The following is a 14,867-nucleotide window of genomic DNA, read 5'->3' as shown; positions in this document are numbered from 1 at the left end:
TCAGTGCACTATCTGACTGGCCAAATCTATCGTTGGCATGCAGAGTGTGAAGGCATGGCAGTTGAAATATGATGTCCTGCGAAGTATTACATCCAAGTGGCGCCTTGTGATTCTGATACTGCACTCATTGTCGATGCAACGACAACTGCAATTCAGCATGGTGTGCTGCTCAGTCACAACAGCAATTATATTCCCATCCAAAAGGTGGTGCCAAATACACAGATGTTAAAGGAAAGCACGACTCAGGGCATGAACAGAAGAAGAACAGCATTTAGATCATGTGTCTCTCAGGGATACAAAGACAGGAAAACTTGATATCACAGTGAAAAATGATTTCATTCTTTCCTTTAAGATTTTTTCTTCCTCTTCTCCTGTAGTTTCAACATTGTCTTTTTTTTATGATTTGGTTTAATTAAGGCAAACGTAGAAAAAATACTTGAGCTCGTCGTCATGGTACACAGACTTACATTCAGGGACAGGCGGAGGAATGTCAAGGCTTTAACCCACATGACCCTGGCCAATTGTATTTTGAAAACTTTACAAGAAGTTAAATAGTGTATTGGCCGTATTTCAGCCAGCTGACCAGCAGTGTCCAGCAGATGCGGGGAGAGGGGATTACAGTACCACCTATTCTATTCAGGAACGTTTTTTGCATCAGAGGTACTGTGACCACTGGAGGCCTTAGTTTTTGATGCAGACGCTGCAGGTTCGATTCCCGCCCTGGTGACCTTTGCCGCACAACTTCCCTCTCTGCCTTAACCTGCTTTTCTAAAGGTAAAGATCCAAAATAATAATAATAATAAATGTTTTTTTTAAAAAACATCCTGCCTTCTGTACTTTCTCTGGATTCTTATTAAATCTGCTTTAGTCTTAAAGAACTGCATGATGGGAGTGTTTCGTGGTTTTGAAACGTAACATTTTTAACACCTAGATACAGAAAAGCAGGCCATGCCTACACCCTGGCGTCAGTGTCAGTGTTCTGTTCACTGTATCATGTGTTTAAAAAAACATAAAAATTAAGATGAACTTTCAAAGTCCCTAAATAATCACTGACTGACACGTATCATGATTTTGACCTTTGTGGGTAAAGATAACACCCCGCCTGGTACAGGAAACAGTCTAGATGCTTCTATAAGCGGAAACGTAAACTTAGTTGAGGCTGATTCATTCGTTGCCACACAAAACCGAGTGAATCATTTCATCTTTAAGTCGAAGTTAAACGTGGCAAAAGGATACCATCCAGGATTCCCCGTTTGCGCTCTCTGTGTTCATCTGGCCAGGCTGCAACCGGGGAAAAGGAAACGGCCTGAATAAAAAAGGGGGAAGTTCAAGCCTCGCACGTTGCTGGCACACACAGACAGTGGCGATATGCGCAATCTGATATGCGCGGGTGGCAGATGTTTCACTCAGATAACTGCGGCACATGGACAATTTCTGCTCCTCACTTCCTTTCTCTCGTTGTTAGCATAGATGGCACCTTCTAGACATGAACAGCTGCAGCCCTCAGCTTTCACTTCCCCTTTTATGAAACCACACATGTATCTGTTACCACAACAAGTTCTCTAAATGTGGCCTCTAATACCCTCTGTGCCTCCACCATGGCTCATACACGCATGTGCTGCCATGCATGCTTATATAAATAAATAGAGAGAAAACGGCTGCCACTGTGGTTCAAATGAAAGCAGTCTGGGAGGTGACTGCAATTTGCGAGGTTGTCCCATGTGTTCATTGTTGCAATTTAATGATGTTTCCAGACCAGTGAGTATGCAGTGCAGAGGAAAAAAAAATTAATATATATATATATATACATATATATATATATATATATATATATATATATATATATACATATATAGCATGTGCAGGGCTTCCTGCATGCAGGTTTCTTAACATTAGATGGTAGATTTCTATGTTTGCTTAACATACGGACAGAACGCTGAAAAACTCAAAGCAGCACAGACATGCATGCACACACTGACACTAACAGCAGCATTGCGTGACTGAGGCTTCGCACTCTTTCTCTCTTTCACTCAACGAAAGCATGAAAAAAGCCTCACACAGTAACGTGAGAACTCTCTCTCTCTCTCTCTCTCTCTCTCTGTCTCTCTCTCTCTCTCTGTCTGTCTCTCTGTCTCTCTCTCTCTCTTTGTGTTTTTGGCATTTATCACCTTCTGAGGCCCATTTCACCAACCAATACTTCGTTGTGAGCACCCAGTGCTTCTCATGGGCCCTGATCAATTAGTCGATCAATCTTTATTTGTGTAGCGCTATTACCCGCAGTGGAGTGACCAAAGTGCTTCACAGGTAAAATAGGCAAAATAGTGAAATGAAAAGAAACAGAAACACAAGGTCACAAAACAAAATAAGCAACAAAAGACAATGAAGTAGTAAATACTAGCTCTGTAGAATGAAAAGCCAAGGAAAACAAATGAGTTTTTAAGAGATTTAAATTCACAGAAGCTGCTGGCGAACCTCAAGGAAACTGAGAGACTGTTCCACAAAATGAAAAAAAAAACAGCCCAACAAAGCTTGATCTCCTTTACTCACCAGCTTAGTCTTTGGAACAACTGAGAGCATTTGGTTTTCAGATCGTAGCAACCTACAAGGACTGTGTTTATGTAAAAGATCAGTGAGGTAAGACAGAGCCAGACCGTTTAATAATTCAACATCCAAAAGTGGAATCTTGAAAGTTATTCTGAAAGAAGCAGACGGCCAGTGAAGAGGGGATGAAACAGGGCTGATATGCTCTGGTCGTCTTTTCCCAGTTAGCAGGCTCATTAGCAGCATGCTGGACAAGTTCGGGACAACCGAGAAGGTTCTGGCTGATCCCACTGTAAAGGGAACTGCACTAGTCCAGTCTAGTAGTAATAAAAGCACAAATGACTCTTTCAAGAGCAGTTTGAGGAAGATAGGGCCTAATTTTGTTGGTCAAAATCAAATAATAAAAGATAATAGGCTGAGCCCACTTCACACACAGGTGGAGGCTGTGCAGGTCACGCCAGAAAGAACCCACCGATGTTTGCATTGTGTATACACATGCTGCTCCACATTCACACTTGAAGGCATTTATTTGTGAATGAACTCATTGACACATCAGCTCAGCCGTTTCTTTTTTCTTTTCTTTTTTTCCTCCTTCCTTCCACTGGGAATCTGGTGAAATCATTGCGATTTAAAGGCTTGCGCCTGCAGTCATTAACTATGCCTCTCCAGCTATTCCTGCTGAGTGTCCAGAGTGCTAAAAGGAAAGACTCCTGTTGGCTTGCATGTTCAATTTGCTGCCAAAGCAATCTCGTATGATCTTGTCCGCGGAATGAAAGAGTGTGTTTTTGTGTTTTGGGTGCCCAGGTGGCTGATTGAGCTGTTCCCAGGAACGGCCTGTGACAGCGTGCCGTCCTGTGCCAAGGTGTTGCCATTTCCCAGGCTTCAGTAATGGATGCTTTCAGTCCATGTAAAGTGTGTCCAATCACCCTGCCACGGAGTGAGCTCATGGTACCAGGCGCATGGCAAAAGACGCAGGGTTAAGTGGGCCCGTTGATAAGGATCTGTAGATGTGCTTTTCCACACACGCGCGTGTGCAAGCCGCTGGAACCGTAATGATTTGCATGCGCTGGGATTCATACTATTCTTGAGTCAGTTGGACCAATCAGAGGAATGTCTGGTTTTTTATAGGGTGGCAATGATGTATTGGTTGTCAACTGAAGGGAATACTTCAGACTGGTTATTTACAGTCTTTTCTTTTCTTGGTGTTATGTATTCAGCAAGCATCCTTGTTATACAGTGTAACTGTACTGTACAGGTTATACATAGCCGTATACAATTATGCAACTATATATATATTATTGTATAACTGCAGTTCTCCATTGTTGTCAGCTTCATCGCCTTAGTATTAGTTTACCATGTTCGTTTAGCGCTGTAGCGTTAGCAGAACTAATGTTGAGAGTTTTAGAGAAGCGCAACATTTTAGTTAGCATCAATGAGTGCGTGTGAATGACTGAATGAATCGTAGAGTCCTTGATTAGTAGAGAGCTATAAAAGGACAGACCATTTGTGACCGATATCCGTTTCAGACACATTCCATTTTATTTACAAACCACTGAGGGAACCGGAACGCATGAACAGCCTCACACATAAACATGTCTTTAATTAAAAAGAAGACAAAGGAAGGGAGAAGGTGAAGTTAAGGCCTGCTTACAAAGCCCAATAAAAGACTCCAAAATTAGTTTTATGGGAACAGACTGTTGTCACACATCTAAAACACAATACAAAAATCACAAAAGTGAACATAATAACCAAGTATATTCACACAGGTGTGTTTCTAATTCAGGTGTCACATGGGTGCAAAAACCACATGAAGCCAGATGAGGATTTTTAATGACACAGGCAGCTGATGGCTGTCGTCTTTATTCACTCTTCAGCTTTTAAAGGTCCCGTTTCACAATAGACGCGTTTCTTCGACTCCGTTCACATGCAGTCGACGCAATTCCGCCTTCACAAATTTCTTGGATCTTCGCTAGATATTCTTAGTCATTTACTGGAAGCAGTACCATATGTGCATCTGTGCACGTCCATATATCAAAACACACACTTTCTGCTTGTCTTTTTTTTCTCCCCCCTTTCTGTTTTCTTTGGAGAAGGTTGTGTTGGGAGGGAAGGCTGCGGTGGAGATTTGCCAGCTGTGAGGGATCCGTTTCACGACTGTAAACACGGTCTGTGACACCCTCCCCCCTGCACCGCTACGCCTCCCCCCCTCCCACCATCCCCATCCTTCTAAGCCCAAATCTAATTTCTGAAAAGTGCGTCTTTTGAAATGCTTCAGCTCATGGGTGTGCCCCCCCCAAACCTTTACAACCTACCTACCCTCTAAAGCACCACTACCAAACATCCTACCCGCTTTAACCCCCCGCTCCCTTTTCCTTTTTGTGTTTCCTGTTGAGCTGGCTAGACTCCTTTGACAGATTTACAACTCGGGGGTCAAAGTTTTCCGACGGCAGCAGATAAATCTTACACCACCGCCCCCGCCCGCTTCCCTCTCACCTGATAAAAAGACACACAGTCATGAACAGCCATGCTGCGCTGCCCCCACCGTTGGCACACCACCTACCGCCTCACCCCACCACCTTTCATGTGTCATTTGCCTCTCTTTTTTTTTCTTAATGAAAATTAAAGTCTGTGCTTCTCTGCATAAGTATGTGGGGAATGACTCCTGTGTTCACGAGCTGTAGCAGCGTAGTGTGTGTTTGTGCGTGTGCGTGTGTGTGTGTGTGTGCGTGTGTGTGTGCGTGTGTGTGTGTGTGTGTGTGCGTGTGTGTGCGTGTGCGTGTGCGTGTGCGTGTGTGTGTGTGTGTGTGTGTGTGTGTGTGTTCAAGTCCCAGTTTTGTGGTTCAGAGAAAGAATTTGGGACATTGTTCTCAAACCATGGAGGCAGCCTCCAGTTGTTTCTGGGGGTAGGTCCAGTCCGCTCATTCATCTTTCAGCCGCCCAGTGATTTCTGTGTTTTGGTCCCAGTGTGACACTCTCTCTGTTTTTATCTCCTCTCCAAGTAGATAAAAGGAGCAGGGGTGTGCTTTATTCCTTACAGCATCAGCGGTACTTCTCCCTACTTTTGTTCTGACCCACAAGCTTAAAACACACACACACACACACACACACACACACACACACACACACACACACACACGCACACACACACTCACACACACACACGCACACACACACACACACACACACACACACACGCACACACACACACACACACACACGCACACACACACACACACACACACACACACACACACACACAGAGCTCCGGGGGCCAGGTTTTCCCCACTCTGTTCTTTCCCCAGGTCCTTATCTGCCTCTGATCTCTCCTGCAGAGGGGGAGGTGTGTTTATCACGGTTCACAATCTGCAGCCAGAGCCCTTAAAACCTCTTTCAGCCAGACTAATAAAACATACACATTACTGTACTTTGGTCAGCTCGCTCCTTTTCATTTCCCCTCCCCGTGAGAAGGCAGCAGATTTTTAGACCTGTTTGGATTGGTGAAAGACTCAAGGAGCTGAGCTCGCTTGCATATCGATGGTCTGTGTCTCAGTTACTGAAAATAAAGACGACACTCTATCTGTGTTTCCCTTGCAGACGTGTGTGAGTCTTTGTAGATACTCCGCTAATGTTGGACAAACGCAACTTTGCAATTGCTGTGTTTCCGTTAAACAAGAACAAGTTTGTTCACGTGATAAGTCATTACAAAACATGCTGCGCCATCCTCCTCCAGCTACTTCCTGTTGTCATCTGCTATAGTTTGCGCCAGCAGCAGCATCCTGTGAAAAAAGTGTTTCCATTGCAGTTTTGCGTAGCAAATCAATATCAATAGGACCAAAACAAAACCTTCGTCCCAGTGTCAAAACTTTTTTTGACATTTTTTTTTAAGCATCGTGTTTTTATTGAGCAAAATTATTTTCAAAATGCTAAACCGCGTGATTATACGGTCTATAGAAACACAAGCACTGACCTCCGGCATTCAAAGCAAAAAGCTAAAGCACTGCAGGAGATCTGAGGAACAACAGAAAGATCACCGTGCAACGTGCTGGAAGCCCAAAAGATTTAGATGAAGACCGCCCTACAAAGTAAAACTTTCTGCCAGTTCATGGATGCTCCTTGTGGGTTTCTAGCAATGTCTTCTAGTGTGGAAATTGCTTGGCATTTATTGAGCTATTGTAGGTTGATGGTGGCTTTTTGTTATGGAGGTGAGGCAGCACCCCTGTGTTAGTGTCTCCATGATGTGGGGCATGATTGGATCCCCTCACCAAGCCGTTCGGCTTACAGGGTTCCAACAATCACCAATCTTGACTTGGTGACTGTGTTCCACCTTTGCCCGTGCTACAAACATTTTGGTTGCGCAACTCTCTGACAAAACTTTCTCCCCGTGATTCTAATACCAACCCGTCCTCAGTGGGACCAATAAACACTGCAGTAGGTTTCATCTGAATATATGTGCAGGATTCCTTCTGATTAGACTGGCCCAGCTACTTGTGCAGTGAGCATGCAGTTACCAATTGCTGCAAAACAAATTTCATCACTGTAAAAAAAAAATAAAAAAAAGTACTACATGGTTTCGCAGTCGAGCCGAAACTGACAGTGGAAGTGTGGAAACCTTCTGTGGACCCTTTCCAAAGAATTTGAATATCATGGAATATTTAATTAATTCCCATAATTCCATTCAAAAATGTTAGACATTTGTAGGTCAGAGATTCAGGGTCCACAGTTTAAAACAATTTCAAGTAATTGTTTGTTTATTTTGACATAATTTGGGCTTCCAGCCCATAAAACCCACAAAAACAGAAAATCAAAAAATTTGTACACATTTCTCCCTCAACGTCATCAACTAGTCTCTCAACAATTTTCTATTTACGCTCATAATAAGAACTCATTCAAATAACATAATGACCCAAAATATGAACTAACGGTTCACTACGATCCAACTGAAAAATAAACATGTTAGTCAAGTTTATGTAGGACTATGTAAACGCCTTCAGGACCTGCTAGAATCCTCTACAGTTGCTGTTCACTGTTTCAATGAACTGACGCGACCTCGGCCGATGAGCGAGCTGAAGAAAACATTTCATGCGTCATCGCCACAAAATTTTGAGTCACATGTTTGAAAATAAACATCGGCATGAGTCGGATGCATTTTGGAAACAAGCCCTGTGGCCTAATGAGGCAAAGATGTCGTTAAAGAAAACCTTTAAGACTGCGCCGTGCAGGACAGCGCACTGCCGCGCTGGCTGGCTTGTTTTGCAACCAGAGGCACAGAGAACAATCAGCCAGTGGAAGTGGAGTAGATTAAAGGAAGCAGCGCAAGTTATTAATAGAAAAGCAGGCTTTACCTTGTGCTCCGTTTCACCTTGCGAGCCTTGTAAATCAGCTTTGATTATTTTAATGTAATTTAAGATGTCCAACGCAAAACATGTCCTAAACATTACCTAACACACACACACACACACCCACACACACCCACACACACACACACACACACACACACACACACACACACACACACACACACACACACACACACACACACACACACACACACACACACGTCTGCTCTTCACATATTTTTGAATCGATGGGTGTGATTGATTCGGCTGCCGGCTGACAGCCAAGTCTGATCAATGTTGGGTTTGGTGACGGCCACCGACCCTTCATCTCTGTCGTTCGGAGTGGCCATCAAAACAGATCGTCACAGAGCCCTTCCATCTCTCCTGATAAATAGCTGTCTGTTTTATCACTGCGCCCGATCTTGTCCGACATCAGGTTTCCCCAGAAAACGTCGTTCTTCAAACTGCAGCGATGTCCCGAGCAAAAGGAAGGAGGGCCGGTTAAATATTTATGCCGCTGCGGGCGCAAACTTACAAAATCTAAAGCTGTTGTCTGAAATGATTGATGTTCAAAGGTGAAGTTATGGTTTTGGTTAAGGGTGGTTGTTTGGAGGAAAAGAGCATGGATGGTGATCTCAGTTTTAAGAATCCAGCAAAAATCTTTATTGTGAAAGCAGATCTGACTAGAGAGCAGAGTTCGACAAGTCAACAAAGGCTTACCAAGTCTTTTTTTTTTTTAGCAAGTCACAAATAAATCTCACATCTTTCCTGTCAAGACTTGAGTGAAAGTAAGTTAGTGCTTGTAAAACATGCTTTATGTACTATAATTGCCAAATAAACAAGTAATTGAATCTGCAGCAGATAATGTAATGCATGTGACCTTTGTGTTGGTCACATGCTAATGAAACTATTAATGACACTATTAGTTTGAGCTTCAAACACCTCACTCCTCCTCATCATCATCATCATCTACATATAGAAAAACAACTGTGAACGTATGAATGACCTGGTCCTCTCAGCTAAACAGGAAGGTCGGTTAAGAGGAAGGTTACTCAGAGTCAACGGGTTCATGATGACTCTGCAGAGATCCACAGCTTCTGTTGCCAGAATAATTATTATTTTGTAATTATATTGTATTTGTTTGCAGTTTGCCTCACGTTAAACATGTGAAGCAGGACGTTCAGTTTAGAACCACCTGGCGGACATGCGAAACAGCTGACACGCCCCAGAGTTCACAGTTTACACGGTGGTGGCAGCATCACACTGTGGGGTGAATAGGGACATTTTTTTTGTAGCTGTAATTAAATTTTTAGTGTAACATACAAAGAGACTTGGTGATTCTAATTGCTAAAAACAATTAGAATCACAAATTGTGATTTTATTAAAGGGGGGGCTTAATGCAAATTCACACCACACCTTTCAGATTTTGAAACTGTCTTTTTTTCCACTTTGTTGGTGTGTTGCTTTAAACACACCGCAGTTTGTATTTGCAATGTGACAAAATGTAAAAACAAAAAAAAAAAACTCAGGAGGAATTCACTTTTACAACGCAGTGCTAACAGCGAATCACTGCCTTCTCTGCAGCGCAGAAATGCTCTGCAGTTCTTAAAAACAGACATCCTGTCACAATCTGTGAGAGCGGTCGTACTTATGAGACGAAGGTGCGTGACAGCCCTGCAGCGAAGCCCAAATGAATCAACTCGGTCTTAAGAAAGACTCATGATGTTGAAACAAAGCTAAGACAAATCCAAAAGCGTGAAAACAGTCTCTCAGCGAGAACACACCCAGTCCAAAGGTCACCCTGCTGCACAAACACGCGCACACACACACACACACACACACACACACACACACACACACACACACACCCCCACACACACACACACACACACACATACACATGCCCGGACTGCTGTCTTTGAACGCACCGTCAGTAGATCCAAGTTTTCCAAAGGCAAATCCAACTTTTATTTTCACAAGTTTAGCTTTTTTCTAATGAGCGATTATTAACCCCTTTAATGTCACCTTCAAAATGCTAAGTCAGCATGTAGATGAGGTCACTGGTGTCATCATGACAGCTAAGAGGTCAAAAGTCAGAATTCAAGAAGAATTCCCAAAGAAGAATTCAAGACTTGTGAAAGCCACGCTCTAAAACGCAAATTGCTCCTCGCAAAGATAAACGCGCTCATTTACGAGAGCGCACTGTCGTCACAGGGAAGCATATCAAATATTCCAAAACATCACAAGGCTTGAGCAACACTCCGCGCGCCGTGGCGTACACTCTATCAAATAGTGACCCCCCCCCTCAGCCCCTCAAACCCTCCCACTCCCCAACAACCTTCACACATCAGTGCCATGGGAATGAGTGATATGATGGCAAGTGAAGATGTGACAGAAAAAGGCTTCCTGACAGGGAAGAGGAGAGTTAAAACAGTAAAGAGGGAGGAGCGGAGGGGGACGCAGGGTGGAGTGGGACCATCACAGGTCTCTGGGGAAATCTTATCGGAGCAAAGTGTGTGTGTGTGTGTGTGTGTGTGTGTGTGTGTGTGTGTGTGTGTGTGTGTGTGTGTGTGTGTGTGTGTGTGTGTGTGTGTGTGTGTGTGTGTGTGTGTGTGGGAAGGGGGGTTAGAACATCAGAGGTGAGGGAGATTCGAGGATTAGCAAATGAACTGATGCGCTGCCTTCTCTTCCACTCTGTATTTACGTCTCATGATCATCTTTTGCATGTTTGTTTTTATGGCCTTGGTAAAGTATTTACACCCGTTGGATTTTCTCCACGTTCTTTTCACGCTACAACTGCAAACTAATGTATTTGGTGGGATTTTATAGACCAATATAAAGTTTATAGTTGTAAAGTGGAAGTGAAATTGCACGTAGGTTTCCCCCCCAAAAAATTGCAAATGGATGACTTCCCCACACAACCATCCACACCTACAGACACACATACTTGTCTAATCTTCATAAACAACTCAAGCTCAGTCAGTCGGGAAGGTGAACATCTGTTAACACCAACTTCTCCTCAAATTCTCAGTTATTTTAGATCTAGACTTTGATTAGACCATTCAGACACATGAATATGCTCTGCGCCGGGCTTCTAAAGCAGAATGAGACTGAATATTTCTGCATCCTTTTATCATTTTGAATTGAATTTGAAATGTATTCAGTAAAAGACAGAGAAAATAGTCAGCATATGTTAAAACAACCATGCAAATATAGCAGATTTAGCTAAAACAGCTCATTTTAGTCCCCACTTTCCTTCCAATTCTCAATTAAATATCAGTTGTTTCTTGTTTGTTTATCTGCAGCGGCCCTGAAGTGCAAACCACTTCAACATATCACTAACCAAACACAGCATATTCAAACATGAAATAAACACAATTACATAAAATAAAAACCCCACACACATTGACAAAACGGAGGATGTAGGGAACCAGAGGCATCGGACTTTAGAACCAGAAGTCATTCTGGTATTCACTCCTATTTGTGTAGATAGGTGGAAGATGGTCACAATGCTATTCCTCAAATTGTGAGAAAGAGCCAAGCTGAGCTTTGAGTGCGTCCCGACTGAAAGCATTCTTGGATAGCGGTAGCTCCGTTTGCATCACCGGAAATATTCATATTTTTAAGAAACGCGCTAAAGCCAGAATAATTTCCAGTTCTGAAGTCAAACGCGGCATAGTCCATTCAGTGATGACATGGGTTTGACACCGGAACCTGCCTCTGCCTTTTCTGTTTTGCCATGTTGTGCCCAGTTAATTACATTGTGTTTTTAAATCTGTTTCATGATTTGTTGATGTGGTTTACACTTCAGGGCCACCGAACCCGATCTGGAAAAATTCCTAAAAACTAGATTGAAGTTTGCAGTTGTGATATGATAAAATGTGGTTAAAAAAGAAGCTCCATCTGAAAAAAGATGCTGAATTTTAAGAAATCTTTTTTACAGCGTCTGTCATCAAATGACTCATGATCCAAAGCTTCTCCTTCCCTCTTTGACGTCGGTTTGCTGGACTTGCTTCTACTCAAAATCCCACAGTCCCTCATCTTCTGCCTTTCTCTCCAGTTCTGAGCATTTCTGTTTCCTCCCCTCCTCGGGGATAATAAGGAAGGGAGAGACAGTCGAGGAAGTAGGACAGAAAGAAAGAGAGCTTACATAACACTCTAATCTGGTTGATTTTCTTTGGCTTTGCGCACCTTGTGTCACTCCAGTGGTCTTATGTTGGCCATAATATCAAGTGACAGGCCAGCTTTCCACTTCGACAAGCCTGTGTCTCTAAAGCAGCGAGCGAGAGAGAGAGGGATGTCTGAGGATGGGTAAAAGGAAGGCATGGGAGATATTAAAAAATAATCAGATGTGAGCTTGCAGGAGGAGGAGATGAGGACATAAAGGCAAAGAAGATGAAACAGAAACAACACAGAGAGAGAAAAAAAAAAAGCCACGCCGTCCTGCGTCCAACGCTGCTCCTTCCACTGGGTCGGCTCCGCCCTCCAGCAGTGCAGAGGTCGGCTATTCTATACGAGCGATCCAGTGACCTTTGAGAGCAAACATTGATGTTAACTTTACTTGATTTGTTTGCTTGCTCGGTCCACCACAGCGGTGAGGGGAGATAGAGCGATCCAGGACGGAGAGACAGAGAGAGTGGAGTGTGTTTTTCTGAAAGTAGGCCAGTCACTGTCTAGAAATGTGGACGCTCCCGTTCCAAGCCATTCCCCAGAGGAGGAAGCCTGACTGCCGTCTGCCCGCCCGCCCGGCCAGTTCACTGTCCGCTGTGCTGCTTCCACGGTCGTCATCTGTTACATGTTTCAGATTAAAACTGTTCTCAGCCAGGGAGGCGGCTGGAAGATGAGGTTCACTTACTTTAAAGGGCTGACTAGTTCATGTGTTGCAAAAACCTCTAACCCTCCAGCAGTCTTTAGAAATCCACTGGACCCAGCGTCACTGACCCCACATGTGCTTTTATTAGGGTTTTTTTGTGCGTGTGGTTTTGTGAACTGACTGTCTGACGGGAATATTAAGAAGTATTTACATCTGGCACATTTGGTCCTCTTCAAAAGGACTAGAGTTCTTTTTCCTCATTGACTTTTTGTATTGTCAAGCATGGTGTGGACCAAGCAACCTGACTGAGATCTCAGTCTGCTTCCGAACAAATTCTGATGCTGTTAGCTTCTGGTGTGAAGAGTTACTTCCAAAGTTTTTTTTTTTCCGGGTCTGTACTTTGTCCTCTGTCCGCATCATTTCTGTCAAATGGGAGCAATAATCACAATTTGAGAAAAACATGAAGTCTGCTCTTGGCCCGGACCAAACAAAGGTCTTCCCTGGTGTCAATACAGCCTTAGTTTAATATGACCACGTTTTTCTTCTGGGATTTGAACCATTTCCTTTTTGGACTTTGCTTTAGCTCCACATTCAGACCGTTCCAAAACGCAAATTTCTGCTCACCGCTAAAGATTTTCTTTAATGCCCGAAATTCACACAAGAATCAAATTTCCCTGGATCCGCTGACTAGAAGCATCCAGAAATGAGTCCTCGCAAGAAGCTAAAACTTAACTGAGATAAAGGGCAGCAAATTCCACCAAGGGTCAAAGGTTGAGACCTTCGGTTGATCTGACCCGCTTTCAGAACCGGTCCCATATCTCTGACTTTATGGCTTTCTCAATAGTAGAAATGGTAGCCATGTGCAGGGAGCGTGCAAGGAGCTAACCCATTAGCTAGCCCATTAGCATCATGTAGCTTCTGGCGCTAATCCAACCAGGACAGTATGACCTTAATCTCTTCATTTGTTCCTGAGCTCCTAACACATCTGGCCGTCTCCAGATGCTGCTGACGGCTCTGCACAGCTTGCAGCGGGCGTGATAATCTTGGACAGGTTCTACAGCCCACTCCACACATCTCTATAGATCACCCCTCACTAGACTGTGCTCCCTAATCAGCTCTGGCATTATGCATGGCTCAGACATGATGGGGATTATAAGACTTCTCAGACCTTAACCTTATGGGCTACTGGTCACACATTTGACCACCAGTCTCATTTCAAACCAGAGCATTTAGTACTTACAGCAGCTACATTAAAATCCAGCAGGTCCGATTGATTACATTATTTGTATGTTTGGGGTTTGATCGACGTTTAATTGAATTTTGTTTCTAATAATGACAATTATGGCATCTGAATCAGGCCAAATAACATTATTACAGACTTAACTTAAAACACCAAAACAGAAGTTTGTGGTTAGTTGATAAGTTTAGAACTATTTTTTTTGTATGTGTTTTATGTATTTGTGTATATGTCAGTCCTTGACCTTCATATTGCGAGTCACTCACTCTATTCCAGCTCTGCTTATTTTTGTGACATCCCACAAAAAACCCTCTAAAAAAATTCCTGGGTTCACCCTGGCTCAGCTTTCTTAAAGCTGCGGTACGGTACTTTTGCATATTTCTTAAAACTATAACCACGTCGTGACAGTTTGAGACAGATAATCTGTGAACAGATCAATCTTCTCCACCTCCTCTCTGATCTTCTGTTACTGTCTGAAGAAACAGTCGTGACCGAAAAAAAAAAACAACCAATCAGAGCCAGGGGGAGGGGCTTAGCGCTGACAATCCAACAGCTTTCCATGCTAGGAAAACGTTTCATCCGCCATCATCGATGACAAGCTAACAGTTTGTGGCAGGCTGTGTTGTGGTGAACCAGCTTTAGAACGGCAGAAAGGAGAGAGAGGAATAAAAATTCAACATTTTAATAAAACACCTCAACTTTAGTATAGACCCATTACTTTAATATGAACAGGCACAGGCTTCACAGAAAAGTATCTTTCTGGGACCACCACAAAAAACAACAACAACTTAGGAGCAACAGATTAGAGGAGAAGCAAGAAACACGGCAGGACCAGGGAGGGAAGCTTTAAAAGATATGTTGATTTTTTTCAAATGATCAATATTTTAGTATTTTTTTTACATTTTTTATATTTTGACTCAGTGGATGCCACTATGTCTGG

The sequence above is a fragment of the Poeciliopsis prolifica genome, unplaced genomic scaffold (assembly GCF_027474105.1).
Source record: "Poeciliopsis prolifica strain line A6 unplaced genomic scaffold, Auburn_PproV2 SCAFFOLD048, whole genome shotgun sequence".
NCBI lineage: Eukaryota > Metazoa > Chordata > Actinopteri > Cyprinodontiformes > Poeciliidae > Poeciliopsis > Poeciliopsis prolifica.
Note: the sequence above shows the minus strand (reverse complement) of the source record.